At 39.7% G+C, this 13,799-nt stretch overlaps 1 pseudogene; it reads left to right on the top strand.

Moving 5' to 3' along the window:
- Positions 1-4,169: 4,169 nt before the first annotated feature.
- LOC105870869 (FXYD domain-containing ion transport regulator 4-like) lies at positions 4,170-8,829 on the top strand (annotated as a pseudogene).
- Positions 8,830-13,799: the final 4,970 nt, after the last annotated feature.

Genomic DNA, 13,799 nt, shown 5'->3' with positions numbered 1-13,799 from the left:
CCTCAGTTAATTAATTATCTTTTGGCTTCACTTCTGGTGCTCACCAATGTGTTCATTTCATAGTAGTAAAGTTTTCACATTTAATTCTATTTGGAATTTATCCTGCTGTCAGCTGGGAGGTATGGATCTAATTATATTGTTGCACTGATGATTTTTGCAGTTTGTCTTACACAACACCGTGGCCATTTGCTGTACTGACAAATGATGAGACTGATACAAAGATCCATGATATATTTTCTACCCAGTGCTGGACCACCCATAACTGGCATTTTAGCAGACACTGTGGGCTTCCCAGCTGACAGCAATTTCTTCCTTTTTCTTTCCTACCAATTCCTATTTTTGCCTGGGTAACTATCTCTCCTTTGTGAGACGTAGAGTAAATCTTGATTAACTTAAGCCTACTGTTGTCACCTCGTGTCTCTTCTCAGGGATGGGTTTCATGGTGGCATGCAATCTAGTTTTAGCCAATGAGACACAGACAGGTCTACTGGAAGGCTTCTAAGAAGGTTTTCCTCACTCTTATAATGAGAACAAAAAAGGAAAAAAAATCCCTCTTCTTTTCTTTTTACAGGCATTTTCACACTTGCATGGGACTCTGGGAACCGAGATAGCCACCTCCTCTCTGTGAGAGGAGGCGTCCAAAGGTGAAGCCAGCTTCTGCGTGCAGCAGAGTTGGTGCCATTGACATATTGAATTAACCATCTTGCAGCCACCATTCTCTGGACTTCTGGTGATGTAAGAATACATTTTCTTTGTTGTTAGGTAAGGTAGACTGCTAATGTAGCATCATAATACAGTGGTCTGCAAATGTTGTACATAAAATGAAATATAATCATGAATAATAGAACACCCCTGATGAAGGTCTCAACATCGCCTTCCTGGTTGGTTTCCTGACCTCCTCACGTATTGACATCTTTACATATCTTCTGGGCCAGCGCCATGCCATGCTACTAGAGCAGAGCTCCGACCAGAACCTTTAAGGAGCTGAAAAAAATACTTAAAAATTGAAAAGTAGGTGTATTAAAACTTACAACAGAATTTTAAGTTTAAGCAGTTTACTGGTGCTTCAAACAGAATTTTAAAAATAATTTTACCTTCCTGCTTTAATAAATGCAATCGTATCAATAATATATTCAAAATCTACTTCTGGAGAAAACATTCAAAAAGACATAAAAACAGGTACATAGGGGTGGTGCACATTTCCCTTTTTGCCTCAGGCTCTAAAATGGTGTGACATATCATTGTTGGATCTAGTTTTTCTTTAAAATTTTGCTATTTTATTCATCATGGATTTTTTTGCATTTTTTTTTTAGGTTCAGATGTGCGTGGTCAGAAAACCCCAAATAAAAGTGGCTCACTAGTAGTTTATTTCTCTGTCATATCAAAGCAATCTAGAAATAAGCGTTCCAGAGCAGATATAGTCCTGCTTGATGTTAGAGATCCTGACTCTTTCTCTCCTGTCGCCCTGCCATTCTCGGGATGTGGCTTTCTCCTTATAGCCTAATATGGCTGCCGAATCTCCAGCTTTCACTTCTGAATTCCAGTCAAAAATGGGGAATGCACTCCGCCTTCCTTCACTTTAAGGATGCCACTTGGAAGTTGGATATGACATTTCAGTTTATATCGTATTGACCTGTATTTAGTTTTTTATAGAGTCTGGGAAAAGTGGTAATTTTTTGGGAGGCCATCTGCTGATCTAAAATTCAGGGCTCTTTTGGTGAGAACGAGGGAGAATAAATATTGAATGGCAACAATAAGTCTTTGCCAGAGCAACTAACTGCCTTTTATCCTACCTCCCAAATTCTTGTTAAGTGAGATAATAAACATCATTATTGTCTGAACCACTTTTGGTTTGCTATCCTAAGTGATGTGCTTTATTTCGTTAACCTTTCCATTGTATTAATGATGGCAAATATTTCATCATATGGCTGAACCATGATTTAGTTAACTCTTCTCCTTATTTTGAATATTTAGGATGTTTCAATTGTTGCTATTGGAAACACTACAATGATGAATACTTGGGCTCATTGCATTTGTGATGATCTCTTTGGAATATAGATTCCTGGACAGGTTAAAGGGCATGAACTTTTAAAATGTTTATTTATTTTTTAATTGACAAAAATTGTGTATGTTTACTGTGTATAACATGCTGTTTTAAAATACATATATATTGTGGAATGGCTAAATTGAGCTGATTAGAATACATATTACCTCACATACTTATCACTTTTCTGTGGTGAGGACACAAAATCTACTCTCTCAGCAATTTTCAGGAATATATTGTTATTATCTGTAGTTGCCACATTGTATAATAGATCTCTTAAACTTATCCCTCCTATCTAAATGAAATTTTGTATCCTTTGACCAACATCTTCCCAGCCCCCGATAACTACCATTCTACTCTCCATTTCTATGAGTTCAACGCTTTTAGATTCCACATTTAAGTGAGATCATGTGGTGTTTGTCTCTCTGTGCCTGGCTTATTTCTCTTAATGTCCTCTAGATTCATCTGTGTTATCACAAATGGATTTCCTTCTATGATTAAGGCTGAATAGTATTCCATTGTGTGTATGTACCACATTTTCTTTATCCATTCATCTGTTGGATGGACACTTGATTGCATATCGTGGTTATTGTGAATAATGCTGCAATGAACGTGGAAGTGCAGATATCTCTTTGACATACTGATTTCATCTCCTTTGGACATATACCCACTAGTGAGATTGCTGGATCATGTGGCAATTCTATTTTTAATTTTTTGAGGAACCCCCACACTGTTTTCCATAATGGCTGTACTAATTTACATTCCCACCAACAGTGTGAGAGGGTTCCCTCTTGCCTTTTTTTTTTTTTTTTTTTTTTTGAGACAGTCTCACTCTTGTTGCCTGGGCTAGAGTGCCGTGGTGTCAGCCTAACTCACAGCAGCCTCAAACTCCTGGGCTCAAGCGATCCTACTGCCTCAGTCTCCTGAGTAGCTGGGACTACAGGCATGCGCCACCATGCCCGACTAATTATTTTCTATATATTTTTAGTTGGCCAATTAATTTCTTTCTATTTTTAGTAGAGACGGGATCTCGCTCTTGCTCAGGCTGGTCGTGAACTCCTGAGCTCAAAGGATCCACCCACCTCGGCCTCCCAGAGTGCTAGGATTACAGGTGTGAGCCATTGCACCCAGCCCCCTGTTGTGTTTTTGATAATAGTCATTCTAACAAGTGTCCGGTGATATGTCACTGTGGTTTTAATTTATATTTCTCTGACGACCATTGTTTCATGTTCCTGTTGGCCATTTGTATGTCTTCTTTTGAGAAATGTCTATTCAGATCCTTTGCCCATTTTTAAACGGGATTATTAGTTTTTTTACTATAGAGTTGTTTGAGTTCCTTCTAAATTGTGGTTATTAACCCCTTATTGGTTGTATGGTTTGCAAATATTTTCTCCCATTCTATAGGTTGTCTCTTCACTCTGTTGATTGTTTCCTTGGTTATGCAGAAGCTTTTCAGTTTGATGCAATCCCACTTGTCCACTTCTGCTTTTGTTGCCTGTGCTTTTGGGTTTATATCCAGAAAATCATTCCCTAGACCCACAACAAGGGACCTTCCCTCTACGTTTTCTTCTAGTAGTTTTACAGTTTCCGGTCTTACATTTAAGTCTTTAATCCATCTTGAGTTGATTTCTGTATATGGTGTGAGATAAGGGTCTAATTTCATTTTTCTGCATGTGGATACTTAGTTGCCCCAACACCATTTATTTAGAGAGACTGTCCTTTCCTCATTGTGTGTTCTTGGCAGCTTTGTTGAAAATCAATTGACCATAATGTAAGAATTTATTTCTGGGTTTGCTATTTTAGTCCACTGGTCTAATGCCTGTTTTTATGCCAGTACCATGATGTTTTGATCCCTATGGATTTTCAGTATATTTTGAAGTCAGGTATAGAAGAAATTCGGTATGGAAGGAATGCACCTTAACACAGTAAATGGTATGGATCACAAACCCACAGATAGTATCATACTGAACAGTGAAAAGTTGAAAGCTTTTCCTGGTCCACTGCCCCAGCAGCCTTCTCACACCTGCTGTCTGAGCCCCTGGCTCAGGCGAGCTTTCAGGACACTGAGGCAGAGAGGTTGAGTAATCCACTGAGTCACACAGATGCCCTGTCCCTCAAGCTGTACATGGAGAGAGTGACCTAGGCCCTTCTTCTTGTACTGGCAGGACTGCCAGCTAGGGAAGCCAATGACCTGTTTGCCAATAAAGACAATCCCTTCTACTATGGCAGCAAATGGAAATGCAAGGGTAATTTTAAGAACAGCCCCCTACTTGAGAAAGTCACTCTACTCATCACTCCAGGCTCTGTCTGCCAATACTTGCTGAGCACAAGACCAGCTTCCAGGGATGCCCTGCTGACGCCAGCCCCTTGCTGCTTGCTCCCCTGTGGGGCATCATGCTCCATGATGGACTTTCTCTCCAAGGGTAAGCTATTATGCTTCTTTTGAATCAGGAGGCTGTCCAAAGCTTATTTATAAATTAAACTGATCTTGCCACTGAAAAAAAGAAAGAAAAAAGAGAGAAAGAACTAAAGCTTTTCTTGTAAGATCAGGAACAAGACAAGGATTGCCCACTTTTGCTATGTCTATTCAACATAGGACATTGGAAGTCCTAGCCAGAACAATTAGACAAAGAAAGAAACAAAAGGCATCCAAATTGGAAAGGAAGAAGTCAAACTGTCCCTGTTTGCATATGACCTGATCTTATATAGAGAAAATCCTAAACACTCCACCAAAAAACTATTAGAACTAAAAATTAATTCAATAAAGTTGCAGGATACAAAATCAACATATAAACATCAGTAACATTTTTATACAGTAACCATGAAGTATCTGAAAAATAAATCAGGAACAAAAATCTAATTTACAATAACTACAAAAAAAAATACTTAGGAATAAATTTAACAAAGGAGATGAAAGATCTGTACAATGAAAACTATAAAACATTGATGAAAGAATTAGAAGATGACACAAATTAATGGAAAGTTATCCCATGTTCATGGATTGGAGAATTAATATTGTTAAAATGTCCATAATGACCAAAGCAATCTACAGAGTCAATGCAATCCATATAAAAATTCCAATGACATTTTCATAGAAATATGAAAAAAAATCCTAAAATTTTTGTAGAACTACAAAAGACTGCAAATAGACAAAGCAATCTCGGGCAAAAAGAATAAAGCTAGAGGAAACACAATACATGACTTTTGGCATTAATTTTTATTATAAAAAATACTGCATCAAAATAGTATTTATCTTATATATTTATGTATGTATTTATTTTTGGTGCTGTCTCATATTTTGCACTTGAGGTGAGTGCCTCACTTTCCTCATTTGAGCCCCAGCCCTTCAACTACCACATCCCTGGGGCATACAACACTACATTTTCAGGGTTTCTAGATGATATGACCCAAGTATCTGCTGTTTAACTTTTGGGACACAAAGCTCCACAATTCTAAAGATGGCTAATTTTCCAGAGATTCTCTGGGTTGCTCATTCTACTTTTCTCCTTATCGTACTTAGCATCTTTATGATAGGAAAAAAGTACCTCCCCCCCCCAATAAAATCCCAGCTGAATAAGCCCTAACAACAATTCCATGTGTGGAACTATGAAATATGATTTAGAAATGTAAAAGCCAGTTGTTTATTTTGAATCAAGTCAGCAGATTGTCATGCTCAAGGCAATCTATGTAAAAAACCTAGTTGGAAGTTAAATTTGTTTTATTATAATAGCAAGTGTTTTTTATCTTTTCTAACCCGTAGGCAACTGAAGTATTTTTCTGCAGTCAGGCTGAGACAGAAGAGACATTTTCAGATAAATTACCTCTTACTGCACTCAGGAGACGCTGTTTAAGCTGCTGCATGGGAACTTGCAAGGAAGGCTTTTTGGTGGATTCTTTAAGGGGACAGAGAAAGGAAATTGAGAGTTGTTCCAGTACAGCAGCCATTTAGAAAAAAGGTTCAGGTGAAGAGGTTTTTACATTTAGGCCCTTGACATGGGATTCAAATATTAATAGATTGGTTAGTACTGTAATAGAAATAAAAAATTGAAATCAGTGGGAAAATGTCAATTTCTCACTTAATAGCATTTTGAAAAGTCTGTTCAGCAGGAGGCTTAAAATGTGGCTGTTATGCTGGACAGCTTGTGTGGATAGAAGACAACCCGCAGCCCAGCTGAGATTTTGTGCTCCTGTGTTTTAGAGTCTTCCCTCTGCTGTCAGACTACCAGCTCATTAGTATTTAAATTAGCTCATAAATATTTCCTGGAAATTCACAGTTGCTTAAGCTTCACCTCTATTCATCTCTTCCTTCTTCTCCTTCAGTCTTACTTAAGCCTTTGTTTCTTAGGCTGATACATCGCAGGAGGGTGGATCTCATTACATATTAATCTTACTGATATATGGTAATGAAAAAGGAAAGCAGTAAGTCCTGTTAGAAGATAAAGATGAGAAATAGAGAAAGGATGTAGAGGGAAATTTTACTCCATTTCCTTTGTACAAATAAAATTATCTAACGATGGACCAAGGAAGTCTGTATAAAATAAGAACAGCGCAAAAGCATGTGCCAAGGCAATTTAACCTGAATGAATGTTTCTTTCACATACTCTTTAAAAGCCTTGAAACACAGACGAAACATTTCACTGGGGGCAGGCCCTTGGATGTTCCCACTGGGGAGATGGTTGCATGGTTACAAAACCTCTTCTGTTCAACATGAGAGCTGTAATTCTAATTATAAAATAATGATGACAGAGAGGGGCCGGCCAGTTCTATCATGATATTCTGTATGGTCCTTAGCATTCTGCCAGAGTTCAACACTAATACCCACATACAATGCCAACAGCCAGTTCTTTTAGAGCGTGAATAAAATTTAACCAATGACAATGAGAGAAAGATAAATATATCATATTTCATTGAATTTAAAGTATCATTGATTGCAAGTGCCATTATTTTATGTAAAATAATCTTTAAAAGTGCTGCCAATTAAACTAGGGCACATTATTAATTGTAAGTACATCCTGATTTCAGAGATGTGAAAAAACGTAAATCAGTGAAATATGTTATTTCTGGAAAGAACAAAGATTATTTGGTGGTGACATGATTGGAAAGAATGTTGAAAATAGTATTCATCTATGCAGCAGGAACATTCACTCTAAGAAATAAGAACATTTCTAAAATATACCTGACAGATGTAAGAAGCATAGAGAAGAAAAAGTTTTGGGCCACACTCTGGTAGTTTGCCCAGGATGGGGAACTGTGATGGGGCTTGTCATTGACAATTTCATGTCATTTGATGATGTACTCCAAAGGTCTTATAGAAATAAACTTCAGAATAAACAGAGAGACCAGCCAGGCTCAGTCAATTAAGATATAATTTTGGGCTAAGAAGCACCCAGTCCTATTAAATGCAGTCTAGACAACTTAGCCTGGCATTCAAGGCCCCACAAAAATCTGATCTAAAACTTTTTTTTTTTGAGTTTTTTTTTTTTCTTGTTTGCTTTTTCTGTATGTAATCCATACTTCCATCAAATTGGATTATTGAATTCTCTGAAACCCAGTATGTTATCTCAGTCCCCTGACTTTGCATATACAAGAGTTTCTCAACCTTGGTACTACTCACATTTTCAGCTAGCTAACTCTTTTTTTGTGGGACTGTCCTGTGCATTGCAGAATTTTTAGCACCATCTCTGGCCTCTATCCACTAGATGCCCCTAGCACCTCCTCCCAGTTATAACTACCCAAAATGTCTTCAGGCATTGCCAGATGTCCCTGGGAGTAGGGGAACAAAATCACCACTGGTTGAGAACCACTGCCTATGCCATGCTAGCATAGTGGAAGAATGCAAACTTTGGCATCAAACGCACGTGAGCTTGAACCCTAGCTCTCTCGGGTGGATATTCGAATTTTGGGGCCACTTGGTACCCATTCTCCCTTTCTAACAGTGCCACATTTTCCTTTTGAGAAAAAGGATAACATTTTTTGTCCCACTGTTTGTAGACTTGATGAGACTCCAAGCCTTGGAGTTAGGATCTTGCTCTCCACTCTTCAATGTGAAACTGAACTTAGTCAATCTCTTACTTTCTCCCAGCACTTCTACCCTCTTGTGTAGAGTGATGGCAAGAATGGGGACAAGTGTTGGGGGGAATTGACTCCTAGGTGAGATGGTTGAGTCATCCCTGGTCCCCTTGTATCTGTCCTAGTGCCTGTCCTTATTCTGGTTTGAGTTTCTAGACTGCCATCCTCTCTGTATCCCAATCTCTCTTCAGTAAATGACCTTTTTGGCTACATATGCCTGAGTTGCTTTTTGTTGCTTACCTGCAAAGACACTGCTATTGACTACTTTTTGTGTTTTGAACCAGAATCTTCACATCTCCAAACCTGTGTTTCTCTTCTGCAAATTGAAAATAAAAGCAACTTACCTTTCGAATTTGCAAAAGGTGCCCTCCCCTAATCTCTGCCTCTCTAAATCCTGCATATCCTTCACTAGGCTAGCTTCTGTGTTAAGTCCTGGAGAAGAATGAGATACCTCTGTCCTTATGAGGCTCACTTTGTTTCCTCTACAGAATTAACAGCAGGACCCAGAGAAAAAACAAAACAAAACCAAAAAACCCCACAAAACCCCATCTGAGTCAAAACAGTACTAGCAGGTCAAACAGCATAGGCTGAAATTAGCCTTTGTCCCCAGCGTGCCTCCAAACCTCTTCTTTTTGTGCTTACTCCTCGCTAATGGCCTCTCTGTGTCCTTTTCAGCACAGAATGCGGTGCTGGGAGCGGAGAGAAGGTTCCTGTGAAGGAGCTTTGTGCATTCATTATTCTGCACCCCCAGCCCAGCCAAAACTGCTGAAGTGTCTGAGATTCTGCGGCACTGCTTGGTGAGCAGCAGGAGCAAATCAAAGAATCCAAGGTCAGCATTTTCTGTTTCTCATCTGACAAACAAGGTCAGGTACTTCTTTGAGCAATCCAGTTCCAATAGCTGTGACACACAAAGAGACAAAAGGGGGAAGGTTTTCCAGAAAGGCAGGTGGTTAGGCACAAGGTGGGTTTACATTTTCAGCTTTTGTTTTAGGAGAGGAATGTTCCCCTCATCCCAGGCTTCTTTTTTTTCAGAGTGGGGAAAAAGAATCCAGGGTGACAGTCTCTTTTGTACTATTAATGCTTTCTTTGCTCCTTGTGCCGAAGTGCCAGGTGCAAAACTTGGTTCCCAGGGGAATCAGAATGTCATTGCCATCGAGGTCCGTGGCCAGAAGTCCTGATTCTTACTGCTTAGAAATGCTGTTGCAAACTCTGAACCCTGAAGCAGATGAAAGAGAAAGTTGTGCAAGCAGGTGGAATAAATAGGTGCTCCAGAGGCCAGCGTGGAAGTGTGGGTCTTGGAGAGCTGAGGTTCAGGCCAGACAGACAGGTTCGGGCCTCAGCATTTCTTTGTGTCTCCCCCAGCAGCCCTGGGCCAAGTGAACCCTTCGCCGCATGGAAGATGACGTGTCCCCAAACACCTCTCTGTGTGCCTTCTGTTTTTAATGATTCAGGGGTAAAATTTCTATTCTCTTTCTTTCTAACAAATTGCACAGTCAGTGTCATTCTGGCTAATGAAACAGGAGGATAGTATTTATTAGAGAAAGTTGAGTGAATTGAAATTCTATGCCCCAGGAAGACTAAACTCCCCCCTGCTGGGCTGCCCCTCCTTTGGTAAGTTACTGAGCCCTACATATTCTGGGTTTTTTTTGTGTGTGTGTGGATTGGTTCCTTGTCTAAATAGTTAATGAAATATTGAAAGCTTTCTCTGGGCAGAGAAAAATGTGACCTCAACATGGACCCTAGATTTTCTGCCAGACATCTTTACCTGGATGCTCCAGGTAATCCTCAAAATTAACGTGTCCAAAATTGATCTCATAACCTCCATCCACAAACTTCTCTTTTCATGTTTCCCATCACTTGGCGAATGGCACCATCATCCACATAATTGCCCATCCAGACACCTGGGAGCCATCTCAACCCCTTCCTGTCCCACACGCCACACCTGTCCTAACATTCAGCAGGTCCACAAAGCCTGCACGCCCCGCAAAACTATCACCAGCTTCTTATCCCTTCTGCCACTCCCTCATTCCAGGACTGTATTGTTTTGGTATTTCTAGTGAGGGGAGAAAGCCTCAAATAATATGGATAAACCCAAAGTCCCTTTCTAGAACACCTCATCCCCAAATCCTAGTTCCCTCCCCAAAGCAAGTACTGGTTATTGTAGGAGTTTGATGTGTAGCCTTCTATAAAGTTTCTATGCATTCTCAGATATACACGTGTACATACAGTATATAATTTATTCACATCAATATCCTATATAAAATATTGTGCTTTTAAAAATTTTACCAAACAAATATCTTGAAGATATTTCCATGTCAGCATAAATAAATCTCTTTTTAAAAAAATCTGTACAGGGCCAGGCACAATGGCTCAATACTCCTAGCACTTTGGGAAGCTGAGGTGGGAGGATTGCCTGAGGCCAGGAATTTGAGATTAGTCTGAGCAACATAGCGAGACTCCGTCTCTATAAAAAATGCAAAACTTAGCTGGGCTTGGTGGTGGTGCGTGCCTGTAGTCCCAGCTACTCAGGAGGCTGGGATGGGAGGATCACTTAAGCCCAGGAATTTGAGGTTGTAGTGAGCTATGCTGATGTCACTGCACTCTAGCCAGGTGACAGAGTGAGACCTTGTCTCCAAAAAAAAAAAAAAAATGTGTTTCCCAGGATGAAGGACATCTGTTCTTTTGCTAGTACCCTGACTTTCCCCTGGAAAACCACCTTCCACGGTGTTTGTTCATGTGGTTGACCACCTTACCTCTTCCCTTCAGGAGTGGGAATGTGATCCATATTATGCCCATCCATGACACAGGAATGCTCCAGGCGTGATTATGTTCCCCAATCTGCGTCCACGAGTCATTGCTGGTTGCTCAGCTGATGGTATCCCGGGCTTCCTGCTGCCCTCGTGTCTACAGCCTGTGATCCGGAACATTTCAGGAGCCACTTCCATCGCTTGCAGCAATCTTCTTCAGTGAGTGCACCGGGACTTGGTTTCATCTTATAAGCTGATTCTCTGTGTCTCCCATAGTTTAAGGATTCTTTATAATTTCTGGCTTACAGAGAGCATTACTTTTTGCTTTCCTGGTCTGTTTTAGATTTTTAAAAATAACTCTGTCATTTCTGTTATATGGTGTCTTGCACATTGCCTGTAATTATCTATTTACTTATCTGTCTCTGGACTGGACTCTTCATAGGCAGACAATAATTATCTGTCTGTCCGGCATTTGGTAATAACTCATACATGTTTATGGCATTACTAACTAAATAAAAAGTTGACCTCACATTCCCCTTGTTTGGGCAGTTTAGGAGACTCCATTGGTTTTTAAAGACATTTTTTGGTACTAGCTTGTGATGGATCTAATTATTGTTTAGCAAATATTTACTCTCCCTGCCAGAATTCCATGAAAGAGGTATATTTCTCCTCCCTTGACTTTAGCCTAGGCCGTGGGACTTTCTTGGGACAATGGGACGTTAGTGGATAAGACGTGAGTGTAGACTCGGCATGCACTTGGGTGGTAGGATTTGTCATCTCACATACCTGCTTTCTGCAGTGGGAAGAACCTGCCTCAGGTAGCTGTTTTAAGGAGAATAAGAGACAAGTAGGGCAGAACTAGATTCAGCCAATGGCTTGGAGCCAGGTCCAGCCTAGATGAGCTGAACCCCAATGTATCTGCACATGGGTGAGTGAGAAGAAGATGGTTATTTTTGCTCGTTACTGAGATTGGGGAGGGGGAATTATTAATATTATGGCAATACAAACTGAATCACATCTACATCAGAGTCACCTAGGGTGCTTACTGTGCATGAGGTCTCTGAGCCCCACCCTAGACCTAGTAACCGATCATCTCTGGGGTGTTTTGAGAAATTTGTATTTTAGCAAGATCCCTAGAAGATTCTCATGCTCACTGCTGAGCTACAGACAACATTTATCATCATGTTATTTTTAGTGACATGGAAAGAGCAGTAGGTTAGCACTCAGAGAGCTGCTACATTTACCTATAAAAAAAACAAAAACAAAAAAACTCCAAACTGTTCTGAGAGATTTGGGGCTATAAAGGAGCCAGGAAATGAAGTTTTCTCACCAAATAATTTAATTAAAGGATTGAGAATTGAAAAACATAAAGGTGTCTCAAGGTGATTTATAAACACAGCATTGCTCAAAAGCCTATACTTTTCATGTATAAATCCGGTTAATACCATCTGTTTAAATTTTAATAAATTAAAACTAATCAGCCTATAGAATGTCAATGGCAACACAATATTAATTACTTAAACATGTATTTAGTAAGTGCTTACTAAATACTAGGAATTCTGGAGGACACTGAAAAAGTCAAATATGTTTAAGCTAGTCCATTTCTTAGTCCATTTTCTGTGGCTATAACAGAATACTACAGAATGGGCAATTTATAAGTGGTGGAGTTTATTTTGCTCATGGTTCTGGAGACTGGGAAATCCAAGAGCATGGCACTATCATCTGGTGAGGATCATCCCATGGTGGAAGGGTGGAAGGACAATCAAGAACATAAGACAGAGAAAAAAAAATTGAGCCAAACTTATCCTTTTTATCTTGAGCCCACTCCTGCAATAACTAACTCACTCTCATGATAACAACATTAATCTATTCATGAGGGTAGAGCCTTCTTAAAATCCTATTTCCCAATAATGTTACATTAACAATTAAATTTCAACATGAGTTGGAAGGGACATTCAAACCATCGCTGTGTCCTTACCCAAAGAACTTCCAGTTTAGTTAGTCATGTTCCCTCTACATGCGGACATGGGTATTTGGGAGTTTCAAACAAAATAGATGATGCAGTTCTTGCCTTCCAAATGCTTGCATGGGATGACCTCATCACCTTTCCAACCATTTGTTCTCTTTGGAACCCACCTTGATTCCTGCCTCATGGAGAGAATTCTTTAAAGTAGATGGCAAGAAAAAATCACTTTTCTCCTCATTCTTGAATTCATGTCAGCACTCTTGTCCTAGCATTCTTCCTAAGTGTGCTGCATCCTATCGGTAAATTCCATCACTCAGCTCCCATACAGGAACCAAAGGCTCCTGAATTCAGGTTCTGTGATTCCATTAAGTGTGCTAGTTCTAGCTGGGCGCAGCATAGATAATGAACAACAAACATTGTGATGGAGCACTATTATATTCACCCGTTCAGGTCATGAAATCCATGCCTCGAGAAAGCATTTTCAGTAGCAGACAAAACAAGAGGATAGAAATTTGCAGGGAGTCTTTCTCTGTGATTAATATGCTGCAGAAACAAGTATTGATTTGTGTTATTTGCTCATCTGAAGTTTATCTAACCTTGGATAATGGTTTACTGAAGTAACCTTTGGTCACTACTAGAGTAGAGCACATGATGTACTCACGTTTTTCCTAGCAATATAACGTCACGTACCTAGCAAATTACCCTGTGACTTTTTTCACATTATTCATCCAAACCAAGACTTTGTCCTTTGGGGCTCTAAAAAAGACAGCTCAACTCTGGTGTCATCCTTATCTTGTATGGATAATTGCTAATGGCATCAAATGTTGAAAATTCAAGTATTTATAAAACAAGCATTGACTTTTTTTTTTTTTTTTTTTGAGACAGAGTTTCACTTTGTTGCCCAGGCTAGAGTGAGTGCCATGGCATCAGCCTAGCTCACAGCAACCTCAAACTCCTGAGTTCAAGCAATCCT

Source organism: Microcebus murinus, chromosome 11, assembly GCF_040939455.1.
Source record: "Microcebus murinus isolate Inina chromosome 11, M.murinus_Inina_mat1.0, whole genome shotgun sequence".
Lineage (NCBI taxonomy): Eukaryota > Metazoa > Chordata > Mammalia > Primates > Cheirogaleidae > Microcebus > Microcebus murinus.
Note: the sequence above shows the minus strand (reverse complement) of the source record. Positions and strands in the feature narration are given on the sequence as shown.